Here is a 12,287-nt window from a genome sequence, read left to right on the forward strand (position 1 = left end):
GTCCTTTCATCTTCCATGCACAGGCAAGCCCCCTTTTAAACCTCCTTCCCTGCACCTGGTCACTCAGTCCGGTCTCAGGCACTAACCGACCCTTGCAGACATAGTCTATTGCCCCCACACGGCAGGACTTGTGGCACTAACAAAGAAGTCTGATCTAATCACTAGCGCAACCCCTTTGATCTGACCGATCCCACATGTTTTAGGTCCTATCGGAATGTCCAGCTGCGAGATATCGATCATCTGTAAGATCCGGGTGGGGGGGGACATTTGCTGCTGTATTTGTGTGGGAAGTAGCTTAAGGTGGGGATTCCAAGGATGTTTCACAATGTAATAAACCGGTGTCAGGAATGTTTGACCATGCAATAAACTAGCGAGCGAAATGTATAAAAGGCCATGCCACAGAGATGCAGTTAGAGCACCTACTGATGATAGCCCTGGTGTCAGAAGCGATGTGTTCTCCTCCTGGAGTAATAAAGCTGTTCTTCATTTTCCACTTGCCAGCGCCTGCCTCGTTATTTTGATAACTAATATTAAGGTAAATTAGAGGTGGTTTGCACCAAGCGGCATTGAAAGTCTGGGGAGTCACAGCTGCTTTTTACAGACCTACTACTCACTAACGAACCAGACATTCTGATCCTGACGGAAACTTGGTTAAATGAAGCATCTACTCCCATCATGGACCTCTTGCTACCCCCTAACTATGACATCACCAGACTAGAAAGAACGGACAGGCTAGGCAGTGGGATAGCCTGCATACATCAGATCAGCCTAACAGTGACCAACTCAAATGCCCCCGCTTTATCCTCATGTGATTAAAACATCGCCAGTAATAACAAGCAAATATGTTCTTTACACACTTTCTACCACCCTCTTGGAGTTAACCTCACATTCATAGAACACTTCATGGATATTCTAGCGTCAAACGACAGCCAACAGATTAAGCAAATATTCCTGGGGGACTTCAATCTTCATTGGGGTGACCAGAACGACCCAGGGGTAAACAGCCTCAAAGCTTTTCTCTCTGACCTTAATCTTAACCAAATATGTAACAGCCCAACACACGACAAAGGCCCAATTCTCGACCTAGTAATCTCTAAAGTGGACTCCACATAGCTCGACTCGATCCTCCCCTGCGATTAGTCTGACCATCACGTCATTACACTCCAAGTCTTGGAAATGGTTAAGCGACTCCCAACACAACCCCTGAGAACTAAGATCTGAAATTGAAACCTGAAAATCATCGGCTCTGACCTTCTAGCATCATCTAATTCAAACCCTCTATGTCCCCCAGAAGACCTAGCCGATGTCCAGGGGCTGACCAATCACTACTTTCACTCCATGAACAACCTACTAGACAAAATATTCCCGCTTCAACTGAAAAGAACTTCCACTAAAGATTCAAAACCTTTGTATGATAGGGGGCTAAATGAAGACAGATGCTCTCTTAGAGTAATTGAATGATGTTGGAGAGCCGCACCCTCAGCTTTCTACCTCAAGCTTCTGAGGTCCTCCAGAAACTCCTATTTTAGAAATATCAGAAAATCTAAAACCGGCTTCTTCAGGACTCAACTAGACCAAGCCAAGAACCGCCCCAAAAAGCTATTCGATCTAATCAAAGCCCAAACCAAGAGTGCACCCATTCTCCCTAATGCTATCCCACTTACTCTAGCCGATTGTGATGAATTTGCCTCCTTCTTCACTTCTAAAACAGAATCCATAAAATCAGATCTACTCAAGGACCTCTTATCCCTCTCAGACATGAAAAAGAATGCATCACTGCCCCAGGCTGGTGCCCAAGCTAATGACCTCCCAAAATTCAAACTCAAAAACAGCGCATCTTGGTCCCACTTCAACACAGTGAAGATACCATATTTAAGACACTAACCGCTCTGAAGCCCTCCAACAGACCCGCTCCCGGCTAATTACTTAAAAGACTTCATTCCTCTGTCACTACCTCTCTGGACCAAGATCATAAATACTTCCCTCCTTCAAGGATCCATTCCAGACATCCTGAAAACAGGTCAGGTATCGCCTAGCCTAAAGAAAACAACAGCTGATCCTTCGGACCTAAATAACTATCGTTCGATTTCTAAAATACCTATGCTAGCCAAACTCCTGGAAAAATGCGTTAACATGCAGCTGAACAGTCACATTGATCAATTCAACCTGCTTAACCAATTTCAATCAGGCTTCTGAGCAGGTCACAGTACCGAATCAGTCATGACACATGTAATAGACGACGCTCTAAAAATCCTGGACGAAAACAAAGCCTGTTTACTAATCCTACTCAACCTATCATCAGCATTTACACCGTCAAACACGGCAGCCTGCTAGAACTCCTGAAACACAGAATGGGAATGTCTGATACTGTATTTAACTGGTTCACCTCTTTCCTCCAAAATAGACCCCAAAGATTAAAGGTCAACCAATATCTGTCCAACCCCATTCCAGTCACATTAGGAGTTCTGCAAGGCTCCTCCCTCTCACCCACCCTTTTCAACCTTTTTATGGAATCTCTTACTAAACTTCTCAGCCTCGCCAACATTCACTTACATATGTATGGACACGACACCCAAATCTACATCAAGATCCAATCACTGGATGACATCAAATCGCTCAACACCACACTACAAAAAACCCAAACATTGCTGGCCGAAAACCATTTGAAACTAAACTCCCTCAAAACAGTATTCCTCTTAATCGTTCCCCCTAACAAAATACCCACTATCCTGGATTGGCTGAAGCACTTAACAGCTCTCAAAGGACAACCTCTCCTCGTTGACTCAGCGAAATTGCTAGGTGTAACTCTGGACAGTAACTTAAAGATGCAGAAGCATATCAGCATCTCCACAAAAGGAGCTAACTTCCACAGGAAGAACATGCGAAAACTGAAACCCTTTCTGCCGGCCTACGATTTCAAACAAGCAGTTCAAGCCCTAGTAATCCATAGAGTGGAATATGGGGCGGTAACCTTATGCGGCCTCCCAAGGTCATCGACAGCCCCGCTAAGAGCCACTATCAACTCAGCTGCAAGACTCATCACGGGTTCAAAGAGAAACTCTCACATATCTCCAGACCTGAGAGCCCTCAACTGGCTCTCAGGTCTGGCTACCGTTTGAAGCAAGAATTCATCTGAAAATCGCTTGTATGACGTACAAGGCCCTACACCACAACTCCCCACACTACCTAGCTCAGAAACGGGTGCTCTCTGCGGGCATCAGAGCCTCTAGGAGTGCCAAGACTCTTCTTCTAAAATCACAACGATTTGCCAAGAAAAAAACCTATACCCGATCCTTCTTTTGTATGGCTCCTAGGATCTGGGAGGCTTTGCCTATTGACACAAGAATGAACCCTTCCACTGCCTCCTTCAAAAAAGAAGTGAAAGTGATCCTCATGGCTAAATTCACGTGAACTCTGTCTTATTACTGAATTTTATTACTAGTTCTGTTTTTGTGCTCCATTGTGTCCTTTGTTTTTTCGCTAGCTTATGCTTATGTTTATGAGCTTTGTATAGCTGTTTCACCTATACCTGTGTGTGCTATGTCCTGTTTTCTACATATGACTTGTAAAGCGCTCTGATACTCGCACAGGTCTTGTTTGCGCTATTTAAAACCTTCAAAATAAAAATTGATGATGGAAAGAGGATATCTTACTTGTGTATGGTTGGAGAATTGGGTGGAATATACGAAAGGTGATGGTATTTGAGCTTTTCCAGATCATGGTACCGTTAATGTAAAGATACTTCAGAATTTGAGAAATCGAATGAATGCTTTCGAACCAAATCCTAGGTTGACACAATATGAAGCTTTGGAAGAATGGGAGATTGAGGCATTTGAACAAGAAACATTCAGAAGTGGTAGGAGATTTAGAGGGTTTCTGCCGAGATATTTGTATGAGTCACATGGAGATAAGATGAAGCAATGGAGAAGAGTTGTGTTAACAGAGGGTTTGTATCCAGTGTTGATGGCTGAAGAGCAGTCTGGAGGCAAGTGTAAGGAAAAAATGAAGCACATAAATGTGTCAGGGTATGGTGAGTCAGATGATGAACTGTTGGAGGGTATTTTAATCAAAAACCCTCCACCATATCAAGAGATACCTAGCAAGGTCACTCCGAGTGCACCAGTGATAGGAACGCCATTAGTTTCACAGATTTTGCATGATACATCAAGCAATAGGGTGTTACAAGATAGTGAGAGAGAAGCTCTGAAGACAAGAGAAGAAATAGTGCAGAAAATAAGTCAGTTTAATTTAAGTGCTGAAGCTTTGACAGTAACAGTAACAATTGGTCCCGTGATCCCATTGTATGGAGATAAAAAGAGTAGTTCGAAACCACAAACTGTAACAGTTCCTTTAAGTTATTTTAGAAAGGAAGCAGTGATGTCTGATGATCAGGCCAGTGAAAGTGAATCAGTCATTTCATTAATGGATCTTCCAATTATGGAACCCTTACTTGAGATTCCAAAGAGAGTTTCACCTGAAAAATCGAAAGAAAAAGTGCCTACAATCCCTACATGAACAGGAGGTGCGACAGTGGTTACTCCTGAGTATTTAGAAAGATGGGCACAGGGAATAGAAAAACGAAATTTACAACCAAGGTTTTAGATATTAGCAGATTGAAAGTGGATTTGGAAGAAATGATAGCTGGTAATGTGAGCACAGAAAGATTGAACATATCCAGTGAAAATGAATTGTTGTTCTTGTGCAAAAGCATAACTAACGGAGGTTGCTTCAGGGATTGGAATAGATATAGAGTGATCGAAGTTGTTGCAGAAACCATATCATGTGGAGTTTACTGAAAAGGATTTAGAAAGTATAAATACTTCTGGTAAAAGACTTCAGATAAAAGAGTTGATTAATATTTTGAGAAAAAAGGGGAGACATTGATAAATGGAGAACTAGGTGGATAAGAAAGAAATACACAGAAGCTATGAAAGCATTGTCTGCATTTCCAATAAGGGAGTCAGAAAAGATTGAAAGGATGTGTCCAATGAGGGAAGTACCTGGCGGTGGATATGTTCATGTTCCGTGGAGCAGACTGGCTATTTTGTCATTTACAAAAGATTTTCCCAGGTTGTGAGAAAAACCCCTTGAATGGTACAAGCAAGTGAACAAGTTTGTGAATGTTTCAAAGGTACTGTTGAAAGATTTGGATGGTTTATTTGATATTGTGGTTCCTGCTGATTTATGGACAGAGTGTAAGATTACAGTTAATTGGCCGAGTGAAGAGTACGCAAGAGATTCCAAAACAGAAGCACCATCAGAAGAGGTGATGAAGAAGTATTACTTTCTTAAAGGGAAAAAATCCATCCTAAAGAAACAGATATGGTGAAAATAGAAAGAACGACATAAGGGGCTTAGGAATATGTGAATGTGTATTATAAGAGGTTATTACAGGTGTTTGAGAAGTATAGTGGCTTTGAAAATATTGTTGATAAGGATATAGGACATTTCGTATATCAGTTTGTATATGGTTTGAAACCAGAGATTAGTCAGATGATTCAACAACATATGTTGTGTTGGCAGAGCAAGACAATTGATGAGATATTGAAATATGCTAAATACTGCAGCGACGACTTTGTGGCAAAACATAGAAAGCTAAAAGAGAAAATGATGTGGGCACAAGTGAAGTTGGCAGAGCAGCAAGAAACAAATGTAGTTTCCCAAACTGATATTCAGATGAAAGGGCAGAGTCAGAGTGAAAGTTTCGAATGGTGGTAAAGGAAGAGGACGAATGAGTAGAGAGGAAGTGGAGAAGAAATTTCCTTGTCATGCGTGTGGAAAGCAAGGACATTGGAAGAACGAGTGTAAAAGTATTCAGAATAATAATGGGACAAATCAAAATTTAAATCCGCAGATGCAGAAAGAAGTGGTTGTGAACCAGCAACAGCAGCAGCAGGTAGTTACTCCTCAGTATCAGGTGCCACAAGGTCCTAAGCCAAACCATGTGAACATTTAAAAATACAGTGCGAACACCGGATTTCAAGGAGAAAGTAGTAAGAATACCTCTGTGGTTTCACAATATTTTTGCAGAACGATGAAGATGACTCAGACTATACGCAATGACGGAGCCTGAGGGGGAGGAAGAGGAGTGCGTGCTTGGCGCATCCTTGCCGGTAGATCAGACAGGTTCATTTATTGATGGGAAAGTAGAAGGAAGTGACATCACTTTCCTATTGGACTATGTGATTCTAGCCCAGTGAATTTGTTAGGAAGAGACCTATTGTGCACAATGAATTGTACAATTTATTGTACTCCTAATGGTATTTCCTTTTAAACACCTGATGAAGATATTGTCTATAAGATGTTGTTAGCTAAGCGAGAGACAGAAGTAGATGAGATGTATTCATTATTGACTGAAAGCGAATTGCCAGAAGAATTGACAACCACGGTAAATCCAGAGGTGTGGGACTTTTCAGGAAAAGATATAGGGTTAATGATAAAATGTTGATCAAGTGAAAATAGTGTTTGTTTGCTTTGTATTGTATTGTATAGTACTCTTATATAGCGCGACTGCCACCCTAAGGGTATCCTGGCGCTTTTGAGAAAAAACCCAATCAGATGGAAACAGCAAATTGAAAGGTTGGATGGTGGGCGCCAGGGTCTCAGACTTTGGCGAATAGCCATGTCTTTAGGCTCTTTCTGAAGCCTATCAAGGAGTCGGCTTGCCTGATGTTCTGGGGCAGCTCGTTCCATAGGCGAGACGCTACTGTGCAGAAAGCTCTACCTCCCATCCTGGATCTCTGGAATCTGGTGGTAGTTGCCAGACAGGGGTCGATCAGGATGGCGGACGGAAGAGCCACCGCGGCCCTGGAGTAGGCGGAAAAAGCCTTTTCCGTGTCCGCCTGCCGCGGATACTCCGTCCGCCATATCAGGATAGGAAAACGTGTCAAATTTCCGTCCGCGACGGAAAAACACGCTCCGCCGGCCAACTACACACGACCACGCGGCGGACGGAACACATCCAAACGCTCCGCCGTACGCACTGACGTCGAAGACCGTCCCCCAAATCAAGATGGCGGAAAACACACATAAAACCGCTGCGGAAAAACAACCTGTCTTAACACGGCGGAATCCCCACAGCGAACATAGGTGACACAGCCGAGATACCCACCGCAAGCTGACCACCACCATGGACCCGGCGCTACACGCTTTCCCGATGCTCTTCGCGATCCACCACGTCCTAGTCATGGCCTACTATGGACGACGACGCAGGTAAGGTACAAACCATTGGCTGTCTGGAGGGGAATACCAGCAAGGGACGTGACGTAGGGAGGGGGAGTGTCATGTTACCGAAACCACTGATGAGAAGCATATACGAATACACATTAGCAGTACGCAAGCAGGAATGACAACGACAGACCACGAGACTTGATAGACTACCTTTATTGTCAAATAATAGGGGTCAAATCACAGTGTATGCGTGAACATGGGCAAAGTGGGCACCAGAGCAGGTACAACATAGCAGGTAACGAGAGGGCAGCATGCAGTATCAGAGCATCAACAGGGCATTGTGCATTACAGAGCAGGTACATCAGAGGCAGGTAACGAGAGGCCAGTATGCAGTATCAGAGCATCAACAGGGCATTGTGCATTACAGAGCAGGTACATCAGAGGCAGGTAACGAGAGGGCAGTATCAGAGCATCAACAGGGCATTGTAGAGTACAGAGCAGGTACATCATAGGCAGCACGTGAGAGGGGCTAAGTGCATCAACAGTCCATTGCACAGAACAGGTTGATAAAAGGCAGCACATGAGAGTGCAGAATGCAGCATCAGAGCATCAACAGGGCATTGTAGAGTACAGAGCAGGTACATCATAGGCAGCACGTGAGAGGGGCAAAGTGCATCAACAGTCCATTGCACAGAACAGGTTGATAAAAGGCAGCACATGAGAGTGCAGAATGCAGCATCAGAGCATCAACAGGGCATTGTAGAGTACAGAGCAGGTACATCATAGGCAGCACGTGAGAGGGGCAAAGTGCATCAACAGTCCATTGCACAGAACAGATCCATCAGAGGCAGCACGTGAGAGGGGCAGTATGCAGTATCAGAGCAACAACAGGGCATTGTGCAGTACAGAGCAGGTACATCATAGGCAGCACGTGAGAGGGGCAAAGTGCATCAACAGTCCATTGCACAGAACAGGCCCATCATAGGCAGCACGTGAGAGGGGCTAAGTGCATCAACAGTCCATTGCACAGAACAGGCCCATCAGAGGCAGCACGTGAGAGGGGCTAAGTGCATCAACAGTCCATTGCACAGAACAGGCCCATCAGAGGCAGCACGTGAGAGGGGCAGTATGCAGTATCAGAGCATCAACAGGGCATTGTGCATTACAGAGCAGGTACATCAGAGGCAGGTAACGAGAGGGCAGTATGCAGTATCAGAGCATCAACAGGGCATTGTGCATTACAGAGCAGGTACATCAGAGGCAGGTAACGAGAGGGCAGCATGCAGTATCAGAGCATCAACATGGCATTGTGCATTACAGAGCAGGTACATCAGAGGCAGGTAACGAGAGGGCAGCATGCAGTATCAGAGCATCAACAGGGCATTGTGCATTACAGAGCAGGTACATCAGAGGCAGGTAACGAGAGGGCAGCATGCAGTATCAGAGCATCAACAGGGCATTGTGCATTACAGAGCAGGTACATCAGAGGCAGGTAACGAGAGGGCAGGTTGCAGTATCAGAGCATCAACAGGGCATTGTAGAGTACAGAGCAGGTACATCAGAGGCAGCACAACTACGTGTCCCTACCAACCCGTCACAGGGACCACAAGAGTGCCACGCAGTTCTCAATGGACACACCATGTGAATTAACATTTGAGTGAAGTGTACAGCACGTCACATCACAGAATCAGGGGGGACTGCGTGAACTACCTGCCTCGGACACACTGGCAGCACCAGCAACAGGAGTGTGAGACACAGCCACAGCCCGAGTGACACACACATGGGCCACGGACCCAGACACACTGGCAGCACCAGCAACAGGAGTGTGAGACACAGCCACAGCCCGAGTGACACACACATGGGCCACGGACCCAGACACACTGGCAGCACCAGCAACAGGAGTGTGAGACACAGCCACAGCCCGAGTGACACACACATGGGCCACGGACCCAGACACACTGGCAGCACCAGCAACAGGAGTGTGAGACACAGCCACAGCCCGAGTGACACACACATGTGCCACGGACCCAGACACACTGGCAGCACCAGCAACAGGAGTGTGAGACACAGCCACAGATGTAGTCACTGACACGTGAGCCACTGACCCAGACAGACTGCCAGCACCAGAAACAGGAGTGTGCAACACAGCCACAGATCTTCTAACTGACACGTGAGCCATAGACCCAGATACACTGCCAGGACCTGCAACAGGAGAGGGCACAACTGACACTGTGCCACCATCTGATACATGAGAGTCAACTGCACCGGCGCCACTGGGACAACTGAAATGATGAGCCACAGGGCTGTATGGGCCAGGAGGCAGGGTGGGCCTGGGAGCTGGGGATAGCTCACCTAGAGCCAAATCGGGGTTTGCAGGTGTCAATGGTGTGTGTCTGCGTTTCTTAGGGAGGTGTGAGTGCACCCTGGACAGGACAGGACTGCCAAGTGGTGGGGACTCCAAAGAATCACCACCCAGTATAGGTGGAGCAACTGCTGCCGGGGATCTGGTTTCGGGGGACGTGCTGGAGCCTGCTTGTCGTTTGCTCTGTGCCTGCCGCCTGGACTCGGAATGATGTGTAATGGGGGATGCAACAACAGGGGATACCCTCCTCTGCTTCTGACTGGCCTGGATGGGAGTGGAGGTATGGGGGGACTCCGCCGCGGAGACATCAGTTTGGCGTTTAGTAGAAAACATCAGCCTCAGTGCAGCCAGGGGTGAAGTATGCCTGTCCTTGATTGCGCCATTGTCCATGCTAGATGCCTTGTCCGTAGGATGTGCCTTATCCTTAGGTGGAGTGTTGTCTCTGGATGTAGCCTGTGCCCTGCTCGCCGCCCTGTTCCTGCCAGCAGACTTGTCGTCTGTGGTGCACCTGCCTCCAGCAGACACCTGCTCCCTGTGTGTGTCGCTGCCCTTGGGAGTGTTCCTATCCACTGCTGTGGGCCTGCTCTTGGGAGTCTCCCTGCTCTTAGTAGGTGCCTTAGTCTTCTCACTGTCCTTGGGAGTGTTCCTATCCACTGCTGTGGGCCTGCTCTTGGGGGTCTCCCTGCTCTCAGTAGGTGCCTTAGTCTTCTCACTGTCCTTGGGAGTGTTCCTATCCACTGATGTGGGCCTGCTCTTGGGAGTCTCCCTGCTCTTAGTAGGTGCCTTAGTCTTCTCACTGTCCTTGGGAGTGTTCCTATCCACTCATGTGGGCCTGCTCTTGGGAGTCTCCCTGCTCTTAGTAGGTGCCTTAGTCTTCTCACTGTCCTTGGGAGTGTTCCTATCCACTGCTGTGGGCCTGCTCTTGGGGGTCTCCCTGCTCTCAGTAGGTGCCTTAGTCTTCTCACTGTCCTTGGGAGTGTTCCTATCCACTGATGTGGGCCTGCTCTTGGGAGTCTGCCTGCTCTTAGTAGGTGCCTTAGTCTTCTCACTGTCCTTGGGAGTGTCCCTTACCTCTGCTGTGGGCCTGCTCTTGGGAGTCTCCCTGCTCTCAGTAGGTGCCTTAGTCTTCTCACTGTCCTTGGGAGTGTCCCTTACCTCTGCTGTGGGCCTGCTCTTGGGAGTCTCCCTGCTCTCAGTAGGTGCCTTAGTCTTCTCACTGTCCTTGGGAGTGTCCCTTACCTCTGCTGTGGGCCTGCTCTTGGGAGTCTCCCTGCTCTCAGTAGGTGCCTTTGTCTTCTGACTGGCCTTGTCCAAGGAACAGTCCATGGACATGTGAGTATCCCTTGCCTTCGGAGTACCTTTCGTGTTGAATGCCTGTGTAGCTCCGGAAGGCATGTCCCCCAACAACACTTGTGGATCCTGTGTGTGTACTCCAGTGCATCTGACGTCGTCTACGTGAACAGATTTAGCTGATCTAGGGGATGGGGTCTGTGCCCTGCGTGCCCTGACGTGCTGTCTGACGCTGCTTCTAGTGCAATAACCTGTATTTGAGTCCTGCTCTGAATAATCACTACCCCCTGAGACATCCAGCGGTGTAGATGGGGAAACAGAAGTAGCACCCTGTTCATTCGACTGTACTATTGCAGACGACACACTGCTTGCCAATGACTGCACTGTCCTGTGTAGACCTGCAAGATCGCCATGCATCCCTTCCATGAATGCCACCACCTGCCCCAACTTCCTATCATGATCCTGGAAAGCATTTGTCATATTGGTCTGACCCACACACAGCTGTCGCAGCAGATCAACGGCCTCAGCACACAGTGCATTTTGGCTCACCGTGGCAGGGGCAGCGGTGCCTGCACCGAACGCCACTCTGCTCCCCCTACTCCTCCGGCCACGAACAGTACATGGTGCAGTTGGCGGAAGTGTGGGCCCTGTGTGCTGTCTTCCGACAGAAGGTGATGAGTGCCCACTCCCAGTCTGTGACAACAGTGCAGGCTCACCAAGAGTGTCCGACGAGGAGGACGATGGTGTCTCCACATGCGAGTCCTCAGGGACGGTCCTGTCCCCCTCTCCGGCGCTGGCCTCCTCCGTGTCAGTCTGCGTGTGTGCGAAGTCTGAGCCGGACTCATTTCCTCGGCTACTCTCCACCGTCTGTGGCTGAGTGTCCTCTGTCAAAGCTGAAATGCACAGAAAAGATGTGTGAGTCATGGGCACACTCACGTACAGAAGGAACAGGATAGCCAAATCACATAGCAGACAAAGGTTCATGAGCCCTCAGCCTGCACATGGCCCACCCCTACCAGTCATCCTCACATTTTCTGCCATGGGGACATGGACCACTAGGGGATGTGCTTTAACACTCAACTACTAAGCAAGTGGCGTGTCAACATGGCGGACCTGGATGTCAAATGAGTACCACCCAATGGGACCAAAATGCCATCACAGGCATACATACGCAACACGGAACTCAATAGTGTGTCTGTGCACCAATACATGCATAGCACTCACAAGTTTCCTACACAGACAGTATGCTCACCGCTAGTTTGCTGTTGATCGGCACTCAGACTTTCGGCCAGTTCAGGATGCGTCACTGCAATGATACGGTGCATGAGAGGGGTCATGGAGCGTCGGGCCAGACGGGGCGTCCTTGGAATCAGGCCCAGTGTTACTTCCGCTACATTCTTGCTCAGCCTGGAAATGTCGTCCCAGCGTTTGTGGCAGTGTGTATGTCGTCTGTTGCACACCCCCA

Source organism: Lissotriton helveticus, chromosome 4_1, assembly GCF_964261635.1.
Source record: "Lissotriton helveticus chromosome 4_1, aLisHel1.1, whole genome shotgun sequence".
Taxonomy (NCBI): Eukaryota; Metazoa; Chordata; class Amphibia; order Caudata; family Salamandridae; genus Lissotriton; species Lissotriton helveticus.